The sequence below is a fragment of the Mastomys coucha genome, unplaced genomic scaffold (assembly GCF_008632895.1).
Source record: "Mastomys coucha isolate ucsf_1 unplaced genomic scaffold, UCSF_Mcou_1 pScaffold20, whole genome shotgun sequence".
Classification (NCBI taxonomy): domain Eukaryota; kingdom Metazoa; phylum Chordata; class Mammalia; order Rodentia; family Muridae; genus Mastomys; species Mastomys coucha.
Genome location: NW_022196903.1, coordinates 71,019,681 through 71,043,998, shown reverse-complemented (window position 1 = coordinate 71,043,998; position 24,318 = coordinate 71,019,681). Strand labels below are relative to the sequence as shown.

The following is a 24,318-nucleotide window of genomic DNA, read 5'->3' as shown; positions in this document are numbered from 1 at the left end:
CGTGGGTAATTCACGAACGGGGGAACTCGAGGTTCTGTGAAGATAAGCGGGTAGGGGGGACAAAGAAGGGACACCAGGAAAGAGTGCTTATCGAGGTGTAATCTTTACTTAGTGAAACGGGATATATATATACTTAGAGGCGAAACAGTCATGTCTTTTAGCACATAAGTGAGAACAGGAATCGAGCATATCAAGGCTAAGACTCCAGGCAGGAGGGCGGATCAAAGTCACAGCCCCTTTTGAATGTTGGGCTACTGGTTCTGGCTTTAATGTCTTGAGCTGGCTCCAGACCTCTGGTGAGTCGAGTCGAGTTGCTGTCTCTAGCGTTTATTGAGACCCCTCAGGTCCGGCACAGAAAGAGCCACCCCTCTGATACTTCTGCAAGTGGTTAGCAGAGATCTGTTGTGCAAGCAGCCATCTCTTCCAACGGTTGCATTCTGAACACTACTAGACATGCTGAAATTTACAATATTCTGACCGTCATAATCCACTTTTACCCCTGTTACAAGTGGCTTTCTGTAGGATACACAGGCTCTAGAGAATGTCTGTCACTTCCCTAGGGTGTTTCTCTGTCCTTGGGCAAAGATCTGGGCACATTATATCTGCCCCACAAGATCCAAGTCATGTGGCTGGCACAGTCCTGCTTACTGTTCTTGCTTTGTCTCTGTCTGGACTTGTCTATACTCCTAAGCTCTGTTGTGCTCCAGGAGTAAAGATATGGGGATATCCTTCACCATCATTGTTTGGATGGCCGACCTATGAAACCATAGGCCCATTAGCATGTATTAAAAGAAAAAACACCTCTGTGGGCTTTATGGTTTCATGCAGATTCTATTTTATAAGTTGTGTTGATTGATTTTGGCCAAAGACTTTCTTCCATGAAGAGATAATTATCTAAACTAAAAAGCAGAATTAGGCATACATACACATGCTGACATAAACTCCCACAATATATTTCATCATCGTCATCATCATCATCATCACCATCATTACCATCATCATCATCATCATCATCATCATCATCAGGAGGAGGAGGAGGAAGAAGAGGAGGAGACAGGCTTTATGCTGTAGCCCAGGCTGACCTTGAATTTGTGGCAGGCCTCCTGCCTTAGCATCTCTCGGTGTTTTGATTCGAACAGGAACGAATATGTCTAGATTGCATTTCCTTTTTAAAATTTAATTTAGTTTTTTATTTTCATATGTGCAATGGCCTACATACATGTATGTGCATCTCATAAACACCTGCTGCCCCCAGAGACCAGAAAAGGGCATCCAATAAAATCCCCTTAACTTGAGTTCCAAATGGTAGTGAGCTACCATATAAGTGCTAGATACTGAACACAGGGCTCTGCAAAGACAGCAAGTGCTCTTCACTGCTGATCCATCTCCCAGACACAAACTTTTTCAATATGTATTATAGAAATAGAAGTATCAAGGATGCAAATGGTATTTCAAGACACAATGAAGATCTTGTCTAAACATAGAAACATGATTGGAGGGCCAGTTCTTCTGATCCCTAGGCCTATTCAGTACTGTTAAAGCCCCTGCTTGCTCTGTTGCTTACTGGGTCTTGTGCTAGCCATCACCAGACTCCAGAGATTCTTGGCACACCCTCTCATGATCAGAATATATGGTACAGTGCTTTTGACACACACCCAGAACCATGTATTAGATGGCCCCACCTGTTTTTCTACTGCTTCTTCAATGTATGTGAACAGATGCCTTCATTTAGCTTCAACCCTGGAACATTATGTTCACATTTATATGTCCCTCTCCTTTCTCCCTCTTCCTTTTTTCTCACTCCTAGCAATGGTCTCTCAGCTGACTTTTAAGTTCCATCTTCGTATATTCTCAGGCTCCCCAGCTCCAGAGTAACACTTCAGTCATCTTCCCTTTCAATGAAGTTCTTTCAGACTGTACAATCATTATATGACTATCTCACATCTTCTCTCTTGGGGAATGGGGAAACTAAGGCTCTGGGAAGGATCACTGGGGTGGCATTGAAGAAATCCTGGAATGTTGTATTAGGAATGTTAGCTCTTTTCAGGCAATGCACGTTTTCTGCTATATGGATTTTTCAATTCCTAGATTCAACTCTGAGAATTTCCTTGTGCTTTATAGAAGAGTTTACAGTCTCTCGGGGGACCATTTGGGAAGAAAACCTACAAGATGTGATCACTGCATTTAAATGAACACTGGGCCTTGGATGTGAACATGATGCCCTGTAATTGCCTACTTATCAGAATGTGAGACAGGAGAAAAAAACCTTACTTGTTTTCCTTGCATGGCTTCTGAAAATGGATATTTATGCTGATATGGTACATTTCTACTCCTCTTAGAAAATATGCCACCCTTTCATTTTCATGCAGACCACAGAGACTCTCACATTTTAATGTTAACTGTGATGGCAGCTAGGTAGTCTCACACTCTGGAGGGAACCAGACTTCACACTTTGTCTTCACAAAGGCAAAGCTGAAAACTCAGTTTGTTGCCCACATACTTAACTGTAATGCACAAAGACTATCCATGATGATAGATGGATGCATTTCTCAATGGATTTTCTTCACTTTTCCTCTGTCGTGTTCCCTCTTCCTATATGACTCAATGTAAACAGGTTTCTCCTATGTTGTATGCCTTCTGGCCTCACAGAAGTCCATTATATCTTTCTACTCTGTCTATATATACTTTCCCTACAAGCCAACGTAGAGTTCATCTTGCACTTCTATATGCCACTGTGATGCTTTTTATCAAATTATCTCCCTGGGTTCAGGTACATGACAAACCTCAGCACATCTATGAATGATGTTCATAGGCAAGGAGTCTAGAGGCAAAAATTTTGGTCATGTGTGACTTTTCCTAAGGAGACATGAACAAGTGCCTATTCACCCCAGACATAGCAACAACAAAAGGCCAATGAAACTCTTCCATCTAAGTCTAACTTGGTGGATCAATGACTTTACTAGGGCTTCTAATAGGAAAATGGGTGATTTAATGGCAGCTGGTCCTGTAAAGTGCTCACCCCAGACTCAAGACAGTCACATCCCTGAAGCTCTCTACCTAACTTTCAAGGGATATAGCTATTCCGTAGATCAGGCTTCTGGGGAGGAAACAGTAATAACTCACTGCAAGTCTTGATTTCTATTGCTGGGAAATATATAGTAAAAGCCACAAAAATGATGGTCTCTCATAAACAATATTCTTGAAGATACAAATATGACCCCAAATACTTTGTAAAATTTGTATCTTGGAAACATGTGAGATCGATGCTTTGCTCATTGCTTCTGTACTCTTACCATAAATTTCTCCACTGGAAGCAATGTCTCCAGCACTGAGGCCCCGTCTTCCCACAGGTGGCTTAGTTTTTGTCCAAGCCTCCATTGTTTTTGATGTTTTTTTTTTTCTATAATAGCTCATAGTTCCTGAGTTTGGTCAAGGTTTGTGGTCCTGATGTCAGACCAGCAGGTGCTGCAAAGAGCACTGCTTCTTCTATCACAAGCTCCACTCTCTTCCTCCACCTGCTGCTTCCACCAAAACTGCTGCCACGTCCCCATAGTCATTGCTGTTGCTGGCATTGCAGGATTGTCTCCCCCTCCCCCTCTACTCTTTCATTGCTGCATGAGCCTGGGCATCAGACAATTGTCCGAGAGCTGATCCAGATGGCAATGCAGCCACTTCTGTTTTTCACTCTCTGGAAAATTACGGGCTAGCCATTAAGGAGGGAACATGCTGAAAGGCAATGAGCATTTGATCCAAAGTATCTGGGCCTATTATTCTGGCTTTCTAGATTTTAGTTTTGCAGGACGAATGAAGACTGCTCGAGCCTCAGCATGCATCCAACTCTGCATCACTTATGAGTCTCTTTAGAGTAGGAGACCCAGGACATCTGAGTGGATGCACCCAACCCTAGAGCATAATCAAGGTCTAGAATTTAGCTTCTTAAGTTTAGCATTCTATTTGTGAACATGGCACAGGATCAACACATACATGAGTGATCTTTTGTACATGTGTATGTACATGTAAGTTATGTGACTTTAACGGGGGATATGTAAACAAATGTCTCTTCTTTCTGGAAAGGTAACAGCAACAGATCAAAATGAAGATTTGCATATTCTGCAGGATGAATTCAGCATCTTTTTGGAGTTAGTTATAGGAGCACGGGTGATGGGTTACTCTCAGGAATACAGGGGACTCGAAGGCAGTATGGGTGATAGCTCACATAACCAGCATCCCTGGAGCTTCCTATAAACTTACAGGAAACTTCAGCCGAAATTCTCCTCTCTGCAACAACTGTTAACTGCTTTTATTTATAACATTATGGAGGACCTTGTGAATTATGTAGCATGCTTAGTGTCCTGACATTGTAGATTTGTTAACTTCCTGAGGCTTACAAACTTCCTTCTTCCACCTCAGCAGAAATGTTTCAATTTTGAGGATATAGTTACACGACAGCTTGTGTGTGTGTCTGTGTGTAGCTCTCTGTGTGTTAATATATGTGTGTGTGTGTGTGTTATGCATGTGTGTGTCTATGTATGCATTGTATCCCTCAAGACTACTGTAAGTTTTCTAGAGATAGAGCTGATTTTCACTTCAACTGCATGAATGCACTAGCATATACTCTGCTGTTAAGCTGTGGGAATCCACAAATGTTTAAACATGGAAATTATTTAAAATCAAATCAAAACAAACAAACAATAAAAAACCTTTCCCATTCACAACATTTTTGTTATTAAAACTCCAAATCATTGGGAACCAAACACTTACTATTCTACTGCAAACTACCCAGCCAGCATGTGAAAGACTACCAAAAATGACAAGGGAAATCAAAGAAACACAAATGGGTATCACGCCATATAGCCTTGCTTTTATGTGCTTAACAGAAAAGATTGACAATGAAAGAAAAAATTAAGTTCCCCCTAACACAAATGTAGTTTGTTTATTGTTCTCAACATATTAGCAAGATGCCCAGGAAGCTCTGAAATTTGAATCTATGCAAGTCCCAAATTTAAACTTATACTCTTTCAATTTCAGAGTCCAGGGATTCTTGAACAGGACACGAGAATTTTGTAATAATAAATGCAAAATAATTTGATTCTCATTGTTATGTATTTGTTTAATTTTAGTTTGAATGTCTTAACAAATGCAGCCCTAATTTTTTTCCCAAAAAGTTTTAGAATTTGCCAGTGGACCTAATCAGTGCATCTAAAACCAGCCTTTTGAATACCTGTTTAAATGTCACTAGCTTTTTCTATGTTCTCACTCATGTCTCTGTGCTACACTTTACAACAAGATCTGTGGCTACATTCAGTAGCCAGCCCCCTGGTACTTACTGACTGGTGGCTTCTGCTATGCCTGGAGCTAGGAAAGGTACCACTTCCATCTTCCTTCCTCTTCATTTCCACCTGGAGATTCTGATGCCCAAAGCTGGGCCTGTCTGCCACACTCTTCAAATGTTCACTGAAATGCTTCCAGATATCACCAGATATCAGCTTATGTGACTGCCCATCCTTCCTAAATATTTGTTGTTCTGTCTAAGTGCTGTCTTCATGGTTAAGATAAAAACAATTTAAAAACAAAAGAAAACACCCAAGAACATCCTGTTACTATTTTCTTTTCCCATTTTTCATATTTGTCTGTGAACCAGAACCAGAAGTGAGCTGATTAGCAAACTAAGACAATGGTCCTTAAAGGGAAGCAGTGCTTGTGGCAGTTGGAAAGGAAGAACTGTTTGGTCTTTCCTGTGAAGGATGCTGCAGTTTCTCTTCTGCATCAGCTTTTCCTTCAATTTCCTTTTTTTCCTTACTGCTTCCTTTCTCCCAACTCCCATTCCTATAAAAGAACTAATTAGCATACCACATGCCCCAGTAATGAAGTATCACACCAAATGTAACATTAGAAAGATAGGGAAGGGTATGGCTAATTTTGTAAAAATCAGCACCAGCTTCTGCTTCGGAAGGGAATGATTTATGTGTGGAACAGGCTGAATTGTGGGTAGCATGGATGACAGAAGTGCACGATTGTATAACTTCATGAACATCCATAGTGCTTTTTGAAATAAAAGTGCATGCAGTGTGATAATAAGAACACAAGTTCCTACTGCCCAGCTCTGCAACCTTCAACTGTCTCTGTGCCTCACTTTGCTTTTTTTAAAATATAGAAAAGATGATAGTGTCTCCCCTTAGGATTGTTGCAAAATTTTAATGATGAAAACATTGATGTCCCAGGCCACAGCATTGTTGCTAAGCAGCAATCAACAATGATTCTGAGATTTCCTTTGTTATTTTCCTGCTGCCACCTACATGTAGTTCTGCAGTATGTTTTTTGTTGTGATGGCTTTTTCCTGAAGAACGTGTTTGACTTTTTGGCTGTTATGAGTTTTTCTCTGCTGGTATTTTGGAAAGATATAAAATGCTGTCACAGGATACATCTGCCATTGGAAAGGTGAATCACCCATTCTCTTATCTGGAAGACAAGCTCAGGCTATGCCTAGAAGAGTGAGGCAGTCACTTGAAGAGCAGCTTCTGCAAGAAAGATGGCTTATTGCCTGTGGCTTTCTGTGAGCCTAGAGTCATGCTGCAAGAAGAGGCTGAGCTATAAGTGTGATTAGGAAGGGAAGGGTGTCTAACATAAAAACAATGCTCTGAGGGAGAGAATGTTATGTTCTATGAAGTGTTTATGGGCACATATTTATGTTAGGCTTCCATGATATTTTCTGCTTGTTAAGATCAGATTATGTTGAGAAATTAATTAACATCCAATTTCTGTGGCACAGTACCACAAAGAGCCTTATCTCAATCTTGATCTGTGCTGAGAGGGAACCCCAGGTAGACCATCATCAACCTACATCTCTTGGCTCTCCAGGTGGATGGGTGCTTTACCCTCACTCTCAGATTGGATTTCCAAGATCCCTTGGCCCTTGTGAGCTTTTTAGATGTGGGTTTTATCTATAGATTTGAGTAGGTTAAGTATTAGGACTTAGATTTTAAAAAATAGAATAAAATAAAAGGATATCAACTCCAGCATGCATGGTAGTCCACACGTTTAATTTGAGCCAGCACATAGAGGAGAGCAAGAAGAAAAATCGGTTATTAGTTCTAGGCCAGCTTGGGCTACATAGAAATAAAAAGACAAAAATTTAATCAAAACAAAAAGGACCAACACACTTGAACCTAAAGATGTACTGATAACATGACAAGTAAGCAACACTGTGGAAAACAACCATAGTCTGCAAAGGAAAACAACCATGAAGACAGGGGGCTTTGTTTCCCATCACAACAAGCCTTCTAATGTGTCTCTTAATAAAAGACAGATGTATTTTCATGTCTTGCATGTAGACTATTGTAATATATTGATTTTCAGATATGCAGATAGAAAAAAGGACCTGAAATTGTCAGCATCTTAATACCCCAGCTCAGAAGGAAGATCTCGTGTTTCTGTCCATAATCCATGGCTTAGACTTCACTGCATGCAGGAAAAGCAACTTCACGAAGCACAGGGAAACAGATGGGAGACTTGATGAGAACCTCTGTTAGAACCACAAATTTATATGCTTGGTATGATTTCTTGATGTCTTCTCTCAGAGAATTGGTTGCAGAGGATTCCCAACCTCTTGGGCTGTTTCTCATGGTCAGGGTCTGTTTTGGTTCTTGACCTTATTCAAGAATGAACTTAAAGTCTATACAGATTTCTACGTATTTAAGAAGCCTCATTCAAAGCAAAGTGACAGAACAGGTCAGATCCACTGCCAAGACTGACAGCAGGATTCATAACTGAGAATACTCAATGATGTAGTCTGGAACCCTTTTTATGGAGTCTAAAAGAGGAGGAGCTGCTTACCCTCTGGATTGCTCAATCTTACCTCTGTCTAGGCATTAGTAGAGTACTTCTCAATAGGTTTTGTCTAAATCAGATGGTTGTTAAAGTAGAAAGGTCCTCAGAGAGGAGTATGCATACAGCTTGATATAATTGGGGTCCGAAATTATTAACAGGCTCCATGGTATGCTACTTGGTGTAGGGAAGGTTGTAGGTAGCACTTGCAGAGAACAGTCTTGGAGAGTACATTACCATTAGAAATGGAAGGAGGATGCATATAGCCCCAAACAAGCAGGGTTCTGGATTGCTAAGCAATTCATGATGCATGCCTGCATCAGTACGGATGTCATGGAGTAAAAGTCAATGGAACTCAGTTCAAAAGTGATGTTGAGAAACCAGAAGCAAATGGGCCTGAATCAAGGACCCCCATTTAGTGTATGACACCCTGCTCTTATTCTGTGGATTTCTGTCACTTATCATCTGCGGCTGTGTTTTCCTAGGTTTCTATGATTTTTAAATATGAAACATAGTATTCTTTTTGTCTGCTCAGTTCTAATCACATTAAGTGTTTCCTTGAAATGATTCTTGATAATCACGTAGAGATGACTTGCCTATGGCTTCTGCAACATTCAGTATCCATGTCTGCCTGGGAACTTTCCCATCTGTCTTCCATCATACAAGGTGTTCCTGTGCACAGCAATGATTTCATTTCTTATCAATGCCAATTACAATTCAGAGGGTCTGCAATGAGACAGAAATTTTGTAGCTAACATGTTGTAAAACATTTTCATTTACAATGGCCAAGAAAAGAAAACAAAAGAAAAGGAAAGGAGAGAAGAGAAGAGAAGAGAAGAGAAGAGAAGAGAAGAGAAGAGAAGAGAAAAGACCAGACCAGACCTTGGGATAAACTTTACTAAGGAAATGAAACATTTCTACCATGAAAACATTAAAACATGGAGAAATAAACTAAGGAAGATACTAGAAGGTGCAAAGACATCTTATGCTCATAAATCAAAAGAGTTAGTCTTGCAAAAATGACCATCCTACCAAAAGCAGTCTGCAGATTCAAGGCAATTCCAATAAAACAAAATCCAGCTCCATTCTTCACAGTAATAGAAAATCAATCTTAAAATTTCTATGGACACAAGAATATCCTCAGATATGCAGAGCCATCCTGAACTCCTCTATGTACTCTAAGCCCAATCTCAACCCTTGTGGCCTGATGGGCTATTCTCTTCGAAGTTTTATCTCTTATTCCAGAAAAGGCATTGGCTATTATATGTGCCTCAAACTAACCTTTCAAATGCATGGCAAGTTCTATCTTATGAAAACTGTGTGCCATCATACCTTAAGATGTCCAACAGTTCTTCAGGATATAAGTGTGATATTTTCAGATTTTTCTGGTAGTTTTCAAAACTGGAAACTATGACTGTACTTTTCTACATTGCAATAGCTTTAAGCAGAGCACATCACTTTTATTCAATTGATCTTATTTACTTTTAGGTAATACCACAGGTTTGAGGTTCAGCCTTTCTGTGCTTCAAAGCTGGTAAAGGCTCTTATGTATTTGGGCTGAATCTCTATGTGTCAGTCTTGTTTTGCGGGGTGATACAAAAGTCGAGCATTCACATCATACAGTTGGCTGGAGAAATTGAGAGTTAGATGAGACCCTCTTTCCTCTAAGTGGCTTCTTTATGATTTTCAATGACTGCCTTTAGGGTGCCATGCCAGAACAAGGGCAAATAGGTAACCAATCCTATGTATTGCTGAGGATGAGACTATGTACCCCAACCTAGCTGTGGTTCTGTTGACAACATCCTGGAAAGATAATACCCTTCTTGGCTTTCAGATAAGAACAGCATGGGAAATATTGAAGGTTTCAAATTTCCCACCCAAAGTTCAGAATCTGAGCAAAATCTGTTTTTTCTTCCTTCCTTCCTTTCTTTCTTTCTTCCTTCCTTCCTTCCTTCCTTCTTTCCTTTCTTTCTTTCTTTCTTTCTTTCTTTCTTTCTTTCTTTCTTTCTTTCTTTCTTTCTTTCTTTCTCTTTCTTTCTCTCTTTCTTTCTTTCTTTCTTTCTTTCTTTCTTTCTTTCTTTCTTTTTTCTTTCTTCCTTTTTCATTTCCTCTTCAGAATTAGTAACTCAAGAGCAGGGGAAAGATTTAGAAATTAACGCCTTCCCAGTGTCATTTGCACACATCTCTATATCTTTCACTCTAGTGGAGCAAGGTCAGGTGAGCTAGAATCCTGGCTTAGCATGTTCATGGCAAGAGGAACAGCATGGACATATACTTCTGCTTCTGGTCTTGGTTTTAGATTCCCCCAGTCTTTCCAGGTTATCCTCTTGGTTTCAGGGACTACCGGCTCTCAATCAGAGAAGACAAAGAAAGTAGAGAGCTATTTTGAGTGAAGACTATAGAGTGCTTTCACTTTCCTTACTACTTTGTCATTAGAGGAAGGAGAAAGGGAAGTGGGCCATGGTTGTTGTGAGGGTTTTATCCCCACAATCCTCAGTTAGCGGTGCAGGACAGGGAAGACTCACCTAGCCCCATAGACCCTTAGACCTTAACAAGGAGGGTTAGGTATCAAATTTTCTGCAGCTGAAGTTACACTATGTGAGCACGGGGGCCTCAAGTGAAGTCACTAAGGATGAAATTTGCCTTTTAGTGCATCAGTTGTCACCATGAGTCTGATGAAGTTTGGTGACTTCCCCCCTCCCCAATTTATTTATTAAAACCATCAAATGGAGCATGAGTAAATGAATGGTTCCCATTTTCTCGCCTGATTCTGTGGATAGTGCCTGAATTGGGCCAAGAGAATGTAGTTATTCTAATTTGTGAACACCTGCTGTGTCTGTGAATGTTTGATGCAACCATGGGGAAAATAGACAGATTTTCAAAGGTGTGCGGTGTCTATGACGTTCACGGGGAAAATAGACAGATTTTCAAAGGTGTGGGGTGTCTATGACGTTCAGTCTTACTTTACACGTATGTGTTCACAGATGTAAACCTACATTTTCCTGGGTCTTTTCACCTTGTTATTTCAGCTGCCTAAGGTGGTTCAGTGGAGCAGGATATAGGCCAACTTGCCCAGGTGAGGCAGAACACCTCAACTAGTAGTTGAACATAAAGCCAGGCCGAGCGCTCTCATGTCTAATGCAATTCAAGCTCACTTGCAAGATTTATTTTTTTCTTTTTATAGTTTGTGACTCTCTGAGCTAATATAAATTTGAGCCATCAATCAGTTAGGTAAAAAGCAACTTCACTTTTTTACTTGTGTACAGTCCATCTCTTCCCTGGGCAGATATCACTCCACTGTGATGCTTTAGAATGCAAATGTCAAAATTAGCCCTTTCCTGCAATAGAAACATCTCAAAATGAGAATGCTTCTTGCTTTTCCAGGAGATCCAACTTTGATCTCTAACACTTAAAATGGGCAGCTCACAAACTGTACTCACATAGTGTAACTTCAGATGCAGAGAATTTGATGCCTTCTTGCGGATTCCATCAGTACACACACACACACACACACACACACACACACACACACACACACACATGAGACAGAGAGACAGACACAGAGAGACAAACACAGAAAGAGAAATAATAAAAATATTCTTGTTTAAAAAAATAGCCCCTTCCACCCAGGTAAGACTGGTTCTGGTCTCTTTCCTTGATCCTCTGTAAGTATTTTGTGTCATAGTTCTTCATACTTCACTCATGTACTTCACTCCAAGTGATTTCTCAACACCATCTGAGCATAGCTTTTGAAAGGTTTGGTGTGTGTGTATGTGTGTGTGTGTGTGTGTGTGTGTATGTGAACTTGTACACATGAAAACAAGCATTTGCCCCCAGAGGCTTCTAGAACTGGAGCTGCAGGTAGATATGAGCTACATATTGTGAGTACTGGAAACCAAACTTGGGTCTTCTTTAAGAACAGCAAGCACTCTGAACTTCTAAGCTATCTCTCTTGCCTATCATATACCAACTTTAAAAAGATAATAATCTTTATATGTATTTTATAAGCAAAAGATAAAATAGTATCTGATACAAGATATTGTTGCTGTACAAGGGAAGATGAGAAATATTTCAGTCAGGACAAATAACATTCATTTCACTCATCATCCAGTTAGTTTCCCACTCATATGGAGCAAGGGCCCGCATCCATTTGGCTTTCTGATTCCATTCTGATGTGGGTACTGAAAATATTTCATAGTAGTAGACAGGATAAAAGTCTCAATTTCCTACTTGGGCATTGCTGGTCTATAGGAGGACAGAAAAAGAGTTATTTTAACATTTTCCCCTAAAGTAATTAGAATACAAAATTCCTTTGTACTAGGAGGTTTTCTTTCTTTTTAAAAATCTATTAATTAGAGATTGCAAGCTTTAGTTTTATGATCTTGTGATATAATAAAAAAAGCATTTGATGTTTATCCATAGTCCATAGCAGTGAGCTTCTAAATGCCTTGGCATTTACTGATATATATGAAAGGAGGATGCATTCTTTGGTATTCATAGAAGTCCTCCTTTTTCCTCAAGCACATCTAAGTTTATGCTAATAATGCTTCTTATAGTAACAATCTGGTTGCTAGGGGAAATAAACTTGTGCTTAGAGGGCTGAAAATCTCAGCGAATATCCCAGTTTTACTGGAGGAAGGGACTGTAGAGTGGTATAGTCTATAATGGCTAAAGATGAAATCAACTTGTCTATAGTGGTTAAAGATTATCCATAACCACACAAAGATGTGGGACTCAGAAACCTCTACATGTAAGAGAAGAGAGAAGTACTAGAAAGGTTGAAATGGTGGACACTGTAGTCTCTGACAGTAAGAAGGCTTTGTAGACTCAGGTTGGGTTAACAGTACTCATGCTGTCAGAAGCTCATTATCATGAGTGGTTCTATGTTCTTGCCTTATAGTTTTGAAGAATTAGTTCCACAAAACAACAGGAAAGGTACATTTTTTAGAAACCGTATTGTACACTCATAGGAGGGAGCTTAAGAGAAAGAAAGAAAGCTGAATTCCTATGAAGCAGGAGTGGGTTCTATATATAAAGTGCAGTTCAACTGGGGAGTTTTGTAGGAGTTATGGCAAAGAGTGAGATGGAGTTAAGGTGAGTAAACTCTAAGTCCAGTTGTCCTACCAACAAAGTGTCCATTTGCCCCTCCATCCCAGGCATCTGGACTAGAGTCTTTATGTCCTCTTAATGAATCACCTCCAAGAAGTTGGATAACAGGAGAAGGATAATAAGAAACAAGACCAGGAACTGGAGCCACCAAACACTACTATAGTTTTTAGATTCTGGCCAGATGTCCCAGTTTGTGGCCAAAGTAAAGCATACAGGTACCTGTCCCTAAACTTTTAAATACATTTCTCATCAAGTTGATCTCCTTTGAGTTGTCAGAGAAATCCCACTCTCCCCTAAAGTCTTATATTTTAGGATCTTATTTAGCTATTCTGAGTTGGGTCCTTGTCAAATGACTTTCCTAGGAGAGCTATGAACAAATCTCTATTTACTCCACTCAGGATAATGATGACAGCCCAGTGAAGCCAAGGATTCCTCATAAGTCTGGCTTAGTGAGCCAGTGATTCTATTAGGGACACTCATAGGAGTTTGGCTGAGGGGTTGCTAATAGGAGCTTGGGTAATTCATTATAATTATTTTCCATTATCAACTATGCAATGTATCTCAGGAACCACCTTATGATCTCCTTTAATAACAACAACAACAACAAAGAAAAAAACCCAGAAAATGATGGGATGCATGGTCTTCCACCTGAACACTGTCAGCATGGGAATAGTCATAGAGAAAATGATTCTCCTCCTAGAAACTATCAGTTTCCAAAAACTTCTCTTCTAGGAGTTGAACTTTCTACTCAGTCACTCCTCTGTGCTATTATTTGGTCTGTCTTGGGTTTGTATATGTTGTCATTAATACTGTGAGTTCATATGTTCAGTTACATTCAGAAAACTTGTTGCCTGTTCTTGTACTGGCTCTGGCTCTTATCTGACCTCTCTACTTCAATGACCTCTGAGCTTTTCAGTAAGGGGTATATACCTCCTATCACCCACTAGACCTAGCCCGGCAGCCTTCAGATGCAGCATCTCCTCTTGTTGTGGTTCTGAGCCTTTTCTGTTCTGATGTGCTTTGATCTGTACTGACAGAAGAGAATCCTACATTCATGGTTTGGGTTAGAGCTGGATGTGATTTCAAGACCTGGCTATGCCACATGACACTTGTGTGACTCAAACTAACACCCTTGATTTTGCCAAGTTTGGGCTTCATTATCTGTTAGTCAATCTTAGCAGTTCCTACTCTGCCTTCTATCCCAGAAAATTCAAGGAGGAGATGAGGAAGTATGTAGAGACCTGGCACAGGGCCCAGAGAGAGCAAGAACTCAGGAAATAATTGCTTCCCTTTCTCAAGTGAAGCCAATTCATTTGAAAGTCACAGCTCTCCTTTACCCTCTCATTTACATTTTCTGTACTAAACAACTAAATGGTTTCCTTTTTTTTTTTCAATCTTACGATGAGTTTTCAGCCCTGTCTAGGTCTGCCCTCTCCATATCTCTCTTTCTCTCTGTCTCTGCCTTCCTCTCCCTCTGTCTCTCCCCCCTCTCTCTTCCCCCTCTCTCTTCCTCCCCTCTTCTCTTCCTCTTTTCCCCCCTGTGTGTGTGTCTGTGTGTCTGTATGTGTGTGTCTGTGTGTATACACTACAGTATCTTGACTTATTTTAGTTCGGGGGATTTGAACTCAGTTTCTTATGCTTACTTGCAGGTAAATGGTTTACTTCTTGAGCTAACTTAGCATCTCCCTCCCCACTACCTTGATATTTTTATGAAGAGAAAGCCATTCAGATCATCATCATCATCATCATCATCATCATCATCATCATCATCATCATCTCTATTATTATTTGCCTTGCTGGTATCTATTTTTTCCCACCTGATCTATTTTTCTGCAATAAAACAGTAGTGAGAGAATAAAAGCTAGACAGATCCCCTTGCTATAGAGACAGATAAGGACAGGGGTCATGCTAGGCCATAAATGTGGCAAATTTCCAAGATGGCTGGCTTCTTTCCAACACTTCTTGAGACAAAAGCTTGGCAGTTTAAAACAAAGGCATTGCTGGCTTTTGTTCTCTACCAACAGACCCCCTACTGGGCTAGTTTAACGAATTCAAGGATGGCTAAGGATGCTTGCTTTTCACAAATTAATCATATTCTCTTTCTTCAAATATACAAATCCTAAATTAGGGGACAAAATCTGTTCAGTGGCTTTAAAATCCCAATCTTCAAGAAGAGACTGGATTTTTTTCCCCTTTCTGGGTCCTGTCGCTGCTTTGAGATGTATTTTTTTTCTGTGTGCTTGATGCATGGGCATGTTTCTTAAATTCCAATAAACTCCTTTGTTCAAGAGCTGATTCTGTCTGCTGAGTTTGAGATTTCTCTATTGCCACCTGTTACATTACAAATTTGTTTTCTTACTTTTAATCTTCTAACCGGCAGAGAACATGAACTAAATCAAGACCCCTAGAATGTATTAGTAGGATATATTTGTAAGGAAAACCTGGTCATCAGTATCAATAAGTATGTGCTGGTAAATTGAGTCGCGATTCACAACCAACAATCCTATCTTCCTTCAAATTTACAAATCCAAAATTAGTATCACTAAATATGTGTTGATAAATTGAATCAGAATCCAATCCTGAGTCAAGGAACTAATACTCTCCTATTATATCTTATGTTAATGTTTCTCAATGAAGCTGTAAGCCCCCTATTCAATACTTTGTGTTGTGTGTAAAAAGGCTATATATAGTGAGAGCTGGTAAATGCTTCTCAGATGAAAGACTACATAAATTACAACATTGCCACTAGTAGGAAAAGCTTTGTGTGTGCCACTGGCCTGCTTTATGTCCATTAACATGTAAGCCATATATGTATTTATAGATTATATAGACTAGGTGAATGGCAAAGAAATACCATTTGGGTAGAGGGGGCTTTAAACAGAGGATTTTTCTGCATTGAACTCTACATACGCATATTCAGACTGTTCTGTTCACAGAAGGCTCTCAGCTGTACAGTATGTCAACTTTCCCATATATAACATTAGCTGTTGATATCTTTTTAAACAGGAGACTTTGCTTAATAATTTTAGGTACTCTAAGTCCTGTGAGCTCTTGTGGATAGTCTCACATTCGATAGATAGATTAGCAAAACGTCATGATAGGGCATACAACTACCATTAGACTTCCTATGCAGTTTCATCTCATACCACTCTGTACTCTAGTCCTTGGCTTATATCCCAGTGTTATGGGGAGATAACCAGAGATGACCATTCACACACAGTTCACAGCCAATGGAAGGCTTTAGTCTAGTCAGCTTGTACTACACTCAGGTGTATGGGACCCAAGCGTTTAGAACAATAGTGTTTTAAAGGTAAAAACTACATCCTGGTAATCTGGCTTGGCAGCTCTATGGGGGAGGTTTGCAGAAGCAAGGAGTTTAACAGGAACTAACATAAGTTAGTTGGGCATCTTGACCTCAGGCTCCTAGAATACAGCTGGGTCATTTTGCACTAATTCTAGTTAAATCTAAAATGGTGTCAGGAAGAGTACAAAATGGAGGAACCTCTGCTCTGCTTTGCCCTATCATACCAATAAAGCCACTACAAGTAAGGGACATAGTTAAGTTAAAGATGTTTATCCAACAGACAGAGCCCACTGAAAGCCACTAAGTTATGCTCACATGTATCATGGGTTATATTACCTCATGATCTTGTTGCTGACCAGACACTAAGGCTCCTTATTACTACCCAACTTGGCTCAAGAGTATTACTGTTTATAGCTGCACTATGAAGTTGTGTAAAGTCAAAGTACGGTTTATATTAATGTTTGTCTCTTTCACACCTTGATAAAGATCAAAAAAGACAAGAAAGTTAGAACCATTGTAAGTTAAAGATTATCACTAGGTCTTAAAAATTATTAGTATTATTTCAAATTCTCCTCATTCACCTGGATTTGTTTGTCTTTCTGATGAGCTGACCTTTCCTTCAGTGTTCCAGCCCCGGCACATAACTGGAGCTCTAAATGAAGCTCAAATGTCCTGATGCCCTCTTTTCCATATCACAGAACTTCTATCTGTGGATATGTGCATGCACATGTTTGTATACTTCATGCAAATATACCTATACATAATTAAAAATAAAATATATCTTTAAGATAATAAACAAAATGGGTTGGAGTATCAGAACTATGACTCACAGAGACATAATGGAAAGGTCTTCCAGGTTGAAAGCTATTTAAGGGCCTCTGATTCACAACTTCCTTTACCTTTTAGCCAAAGCAATTTAACTATACTTATTTTGTTTTCTTTCCCAAATCCTCTTTCTGTTTGTTTTTCTAAATTTACCCTCCTACATGAGCTCCCTTGGGCCTCACTTTTTAGTAGCAAGAAGAGGTCCTCTTCTACTGCCACCGAGAAAGCTATTTTACTCTTTTAGTAATGTCACATTATTTCTGGGTCATTGGCCAGGTGTAGGGTGAGTGCCTTCTGCTCATCCTCTAGGAGAAATACTAGACATATATGAACATCTCCTGTATACCAGGACCTTACTTCTGAATGTGTGAGCCAAAGACATAACAGTGTCCATATTATCTGGGGGTTGATGGGAATTTTGAATGTCAGTCCGTAGCTCAGAGGCACAAGGTAAATTTTCCAGAACTACCATATCGTAGGAGCGTAGGCCCAGTGTCTTGCACTTCAGAAACATTTTAATGTTCTAGAGGCTAGAAGTCTAAGAACATAGTGTTATTTGTCATAGAGATACCTCTCTTCTCTCTTTGCATGGAGCTGAGACCCTGAGGTGGTATGTAGGGTGTGTTCACACTCTGTACCACTTATGACTACAAAAGGTGGGGCCAAAAAGAGATACAGAAACCCACTAGAACCAGCAGCAAGGACCATCCCCCCTCTTTTTTTACAGTGTCCCTCCATCACCTACTACTAACAGAAGTCATCATCTGTGGCCTATTGCAAGTGCTGAAGTAGCCAACCCACTGTGGCAGAGGAAGTAACAGGATATATTGTGTGGCTGGGAGACAGTGCTATTTAGCACTGTGCAGATAATGCGTTTCAATTAATACTAGTATCTTTTTCAAAGAACAAGAGGGAAAATGTGGAATTGTTAGTGCCTTGCCAAATATATAAGGAGGACAATCTCCCTAGGGCTTACTCAAATTCTCCCCCTACACATGCTGGGGTTTTTTTTCCAACTCATAATTTCATGATATTTTTAAGAACAGGAGATAAATGTTGAAGGGAGAAGTTGTTAAAATTTTGCACTGAAAGAAAAAAAAAACATCTTGCAGATGGTACCCGTCTACCCCAAAGATGGTGATATTAAATGCAAAAAAAAAAAAAAAAAAAAAAATCCCAGACACTCCCCTACCCGACCCCTACCATTATCCAAGATCTTCCCTAGGTTCTACTTTCTTTTGGGCATGTTCTTTTAGGGCCCTGAACTCTTTTTCCTATGTTGTGATTTGAATATGAAATGTTTTTCCTAGGCTTATGAGCTTGAAATCTTCACTGGTAGCAGGTTTTGTAACATTTAGGAGATGGAGCCTTACTAAAAAAAGTACTTCACTGAAGGGGTGTGGCCAGCTTTGGAGTTTACAGTCAGACTCCGCCCCTTGTCTCTTTCTGCTTCCTGAATGTTGGTGCAGTGTCACCAAACAGCTCCCTGCTCCTGTTGCCAGAACTCCCTGTCTCTCTGCATCTTCCCTTTTAGATTCTAACCCATGGAACTGAAAACCAAGATATGTCTTTCTTAGAGTGGATGTGTCAGGATATTTTATCGCCACAACAGAAAGGAAAAGAACAGCTTCATATAATTGAGCTCATTCAAAACACTCCATGTCCCAGGCTTTAATGAATGACTCATGAGCACAGTCCAATGGATATGTTGCTATTCTGAATTCCCCATAGTATAGTGCTTGAGGCTAATCTTGAATGCTTCAGAGATGTCACAGATGTGCCTGATTCAAGCTCATTTATATCACCACATTCACCCTTGTCTTCTGGTCTCCTTTAAAACTAGTGTATTGTATTTATAATGTCTTTCTCTCTTCTCCTTTGACTTGTATACTTCTTCCCCTTCAAAGATCCCAGAAAATATCTCTTAAATATCTCTGATTTTTATCAACTTCCTTCCATCAACATCAGCCCCAGGTGAGCATGAGCAACCTCCCCTATGGTTTATAAAATCCATTGGCATGAACTGTAGCTTCTTTCCTAACAAAAATCTGACCATGTTTCCACCTACACTTAGATTCCCCACTGCTTAGAATTCTTCACTGGCTCTGCCTTACTCCCTGAGATAAAGACAAAATGTCCAGGCATAATTTTCAAAATCTAGCTCCCCTCTACCTCTCAAGCCCTCACTAGCTTTCCATGGCTGTCTCTGCATCATCCACACCAACTGTATTGTTCAGAGCTTATCTGCTTATTCAGGATTCAGGACCTTTTTATATGCTCCCCAGAAATATTTTTTGACTCTAGTCCATCCATTCCTTGATTCCTTGATTACTCTCACAAGCTGATAAGCTCACCGTTTAGTCCTGTTTACAGTTAATATATTTGTTGATTTAATTATCTTATTAATCTCTAACAATTTCTAATAAGACCCATTGAGCAAGATACATCATAGCATTTTTGAATACTATGTCTCAGTCTTTATCCAGATACCTTTCTTATGTGCAAAGTTTAGAAATACAACTGTTTGAATTCAGGTGCTAAAATTTCTTGTTCCGATTAACTCTCTGACTCTACCCTTCAGTCTATACTCATTGAAGCTTTTGTATGTGTTTGGTGATATATTTGAACCCATTCTTTCAAAACTGAATGGAACAGACCAAGTGCCTACTCACCTTGATGTATTTGTTCCCATAAAAATAATATAGGGGAAAAACTGACAAACACCCATCATAAAAATTGCTGAAATAAGTTTAATTAAGTTAATCAGAAAGCTAGGATGCACCGTTCTTAGAGACAAGGTCACACTGTGTAGCTGAACCTGATCTTGATTTCTTGATGCTTCAGCCTTAGCATCCCAAGTGTTATTATTGTGTGTCATTACACCCAGTACTGAAAAGGTGCTTTTGAATGGTACTTCACTAATAAATAAATTGGCTGCATAAGTATTATACTAGAGGGTTCCAGGTAGAAGAATCAACATGTAAAAATTTGTAGAGAAATTTCTCTGCTGGAGAAAATGAGAAAAATAATCAATATTTCTAGGGTTAAAAGAAATAGGTCTTTGAACTAAAGCCTCACATCTAAGAACCACAGAACATAACACTTACTGGAAGGTGACTCAGGGAAAATTATAATAAATATATACACATTGACAATACATATATAAATATATATTATACACATATTATACATATTTGAGTCAGGGTTTTGTATATTCCAGGCTGGCCTCAAACTTGTAGCTTACAATAATCTGAACTTTCTAATTCTTCTACATATCAAGTGTTGGGATTATAGGCATATACCACTATTGTCAGTTTGTGTGGTACTAGATATATGAACACATTAGATCTTCATACATGGGTAAGCACTCTACCAAATAAGTTAAATCCTCAACCTCAAGAAATTGTATTTTTTTAAAGGTAGAAGGCAATTGCATTTTTGTTGGGGTAGTTACCTTCTTCCTGAAAAGTGCCTATGCTTACTATCTCCACTCTGCTGACCTTCAGCACCCCAGAAGGCACCATTCTCAGGGAACATAGGGTGAATGGTGCTCCAAGGACTGTGCAGAGAACCTGTGTGCTTTCCATAGCTATATTTCCATGTATCCCTATCAGACATCCGTTAAAATTATATCCTGTGCCTATATCCCATATGCACTGCCACACATCCTTTTCCATATCCCAGTAAGGGATGATATTGCTCTTGAGCAGAATGCCTGGTGCTTTCTCACATTGCAGATGTGGAATGAAGCTCCAGCACACAGAAATAAACAAGTGGCTGGAGCAAAGCTATCTTCTTTGATTCAGTGCTCAGTGTTCATTGGACTATAGCATACCCATTACCCATCTTTTTTTCCCACAGTCATGGTTGATTTTTGGCAGGTGTGCAGCAAGCAAACCACAAACATTAAAATGCTGTGTTTTGAAAAAATCATCTTCCCCTAATTTCCTTTTTGATAAATACAGATATTTATGCATGACATTTTCTTTTAATGATGCTTATCTGTGCTTCGAGGGAAGGTAAGCTTGGAAGCCCACCTTCTGTTCAGTGCTGCTTCAGACAAGTGAATTTAATTTAATGCAGTAAACATTCTGCAGTTGTTCATTGTAGCAGGGGTGCTGTTGGTAATATTTAATCTGCCAAAAAACTCTCATTGTGTATTACCATTCAGATGCAAAATAATTTATGGCTCCAACTCCCTTTGCTTTTGCATTCATAAATCACTTGATATTTGTAGGAAGATATGATTGTTGCTTAATTCTTTGCTTTACTTAACTTTTGACACCAATAAAATCTAATTCTGTATTTGTTTTAGATTAACTTTTCAATTAGAAAATGAGAAGTAGAAACATGTGCTTGTGTGCATACATGAGTTTGGGTTTAAGTATTACATACAGCAAGTTCAGGGAGATTTTCTTTGTGTAAATGAAATATGTGCACGGATCCTCTTGTGGTGTATGTGCATATGGGTGTGTGTATGTGTGTGTGTGTGTGTGTGTGTGTGTGTGTGTGTGTGTATGTATTCTTCTCTGTGTGAGCTAAGTGTAACTATGTCACAGTACACACGAAGAGGTCAAAAGACAACCTTGAGTGTCAGACTTCATCTTTCACCATGTTTAAGATGGAGTCTCTTTTGCTGTTGGCCACCAAGCTAAGTGTCCCACATACTCTCAGGGCTCTTTATCCATTTCTCATCTTCCAATAGGAATCTTGGTACTATAGATATGGACTATCATGCTAGCAGATTCTGGTAAGATCCTCTTGCTTGTGCAAGAAGTACTTTACTCTATGATCCATCTCCCTAGGCCCCTAAATCAATTTTTAAAACGTATTCCTTCTTGATGGCTGTACCAGAGATCAAACCCGAGGACTGTCACATGCTAGGCAGTACTCTACTCCTGAGCAGCACACTAAATCCTGGTGAGATCTTCAGTCACAGCAAAGATCAATCAGCTAGTCAGCTAAAACGCCATTCAAAAGGGGACTGGAGAAATGGCTTGTTAATTAACCGCACTTACTGCTCGTATGAAGCCTCTAGGTTTGGTTGGTTTCCAGTACCCGCATGGCAGCTTATAGCCAACTGGAGCTCTAATTTAAGGGGATTTGGCACCCTCTTCTGGCCTTCTCAAGCCTTCATATGTATGTAGGGCACATAAACTTAAAGAGGCACACACAAATACACATACACAAAAATAACAAATAAGTGATTTTAAAAAAAAATCACACAAGAGGAAATTATGAATGGAGTAAAACACTGTATAAGTAACTGCATTATAAGAAAACTTCCTCCGTTGGGTATGATTTACATGAAAATGACAGTGCCTATTTGTTTTGTCTATGTATTAATTCTTAAATAAGATTTATTCACTTAAACATGCCAATAACAGTCAGGTGTATATTTATTTTGTTTGCTTGTTTATCTGTTTGTTAAGTGTGATCAAGTAGTAAATGGTAATGATGCTAACAATAGTGAGAACTAAGCACTGTTAGAGTTCTGTGAGTTGAGTTCTTTTTTAAACTTCGCAATGCTAAAGACAATCGTGGTGGGACTGTAGCTTCATTGTAACAGAACAGTTTTGATGATTTGAAGATTGCTTGAATCAGGAAGCTATTAAAAGAAACAGCCATATACATGTAATGATATATAATTTTAATACTATGAACTTTACATTAAAACTAAATTTTCTTAGTCAAAAAGACATAGTCAAGGAGTGGCCTTTTAGCTGGGCAAGATGGTGCATGCCTTTAAGCCTCTAGAGGAAGAGGTATACAGATCTATGAATCTAAAACTAGAATGGTCTAAAAAGCAAGTTTTAGGACAATTAGAGTTACACAGAAAAACCTTTTTGGAAAAAAATAAGAAAATTTTAAAATTTAAATTTAAAAAAGTATTTTTTTTTAAAGAAGTGGTCTTTGAAGATTTATATCAGTGGTTAGAATTTACTTTGCAGTAAACAATGCAAGTTATCAAAAAAGAATCAAAATGCTTTAAAAATGTGGGCTTATCTTTCTTATACTCAGCTTGTAAGTTCCTTATCTCGTTCTGTAGACTCTCTGTCACAGATAATGATAGGGCAAGCCTCAGCTCACTTGCTTTAACTGAGTGACAACTGAGTTCATAATGTTTTCTATTGTCATTAATAGAATCAACCTTCCAGCAATATGCCTTTTCTTATGCATGCATTTTTTATTTTATTTAATTCATTCAAATTTTCGTTTTTTATTATGGTTTTGGTTTGGAAGTTTTCTTTTGTTTGTTTCTTTCTTTGTTTGTTTCTTTGTTTGAGAACTTTACAGTATAGTCCTGGCTAGCCTAGGATTCAGTACATAGCATAGATTGGGCACCCACATATTTAAAAGGTAAGTAAGATCTTGGGATAGAACTTAATGATTGTGTGAATGAGCAAACCCATGGGTTCCATCCTCAGCACAAGAGAGAGAATGGTAGGAAATGAAAACAGGTGAATAGGGAAAAGGAAGACTAGAAGGATTAGGGAGGGAAATGATCTAAAAGTTACTTAATTACTATTCTTCAGCACTTCCCAAGGTGAGTTTTCCATTGTAACAAATTACCAGAAAACTCATTGCCTTATAAATAATGAGTTTATGAGGCTTTATAAACTGATTTTTGTTTGTTTCCCAATGTCTTTTCTAATTAATGTTTTGTTTTGGATTTTCTGTTTTGGTTGATTTATTTATTTATTTTTGATATTGTTCTTTGCTATAGATTCTAGGGTAGTCCAGGCATGTGATGAACTCCATCTGCAGCTGGGTGTGACTTAGAATCCATAACTTTCTGTCACTACCTCCCTAGTGATGGAATACATACTTGAGCTACTACATCTAGCTCTTTACCATTTATGTAAATGAAGTCACCCAGTACTCAGCTGGTCCTCTGGAGCAAGCCAGATGCCTTACACGGTTGCGAATCAGCTGAGGCTACAGTTTTACCTGGGAAGGAGATGCTTCTAAACACTATGGAAACAGCACTTTGGGTCTTTAGGACTTCATTTCTTGCCAGCTGCTTCAGAGGTCAGCTGAGAACACAGTGTAGACTTCATCAGAGTAAGGAAGTGAGAGAACGCTGGGCTAGAAGACATGGAAACCCCCCACCTTAACCTAACAATTGAACCCGAAATTGGCTCTGCAGCTCTGCAAGAAGCTGATCTCTTGGTAGAGCCCACACCTGGAGGGAAAGACCACAAAAGAATGGGACTACCAGAAAATGTAGATCACTGGTTGACATTTCAGAAATG

General features: G+C 39.2%; 1 protein-coding gene across 3 annotated transcripts in view; it reads left to right on the top strand.

The window, feature by feature from the left end:
• Positions 1–24,318, top strand: part of Ctnna2 (catenin alpha 2) — a 1,113,581-nt gene that overhangs the window by 611,095 nt on the left and 478,168 nt on the right. The window lies entirely within an intron of this gene.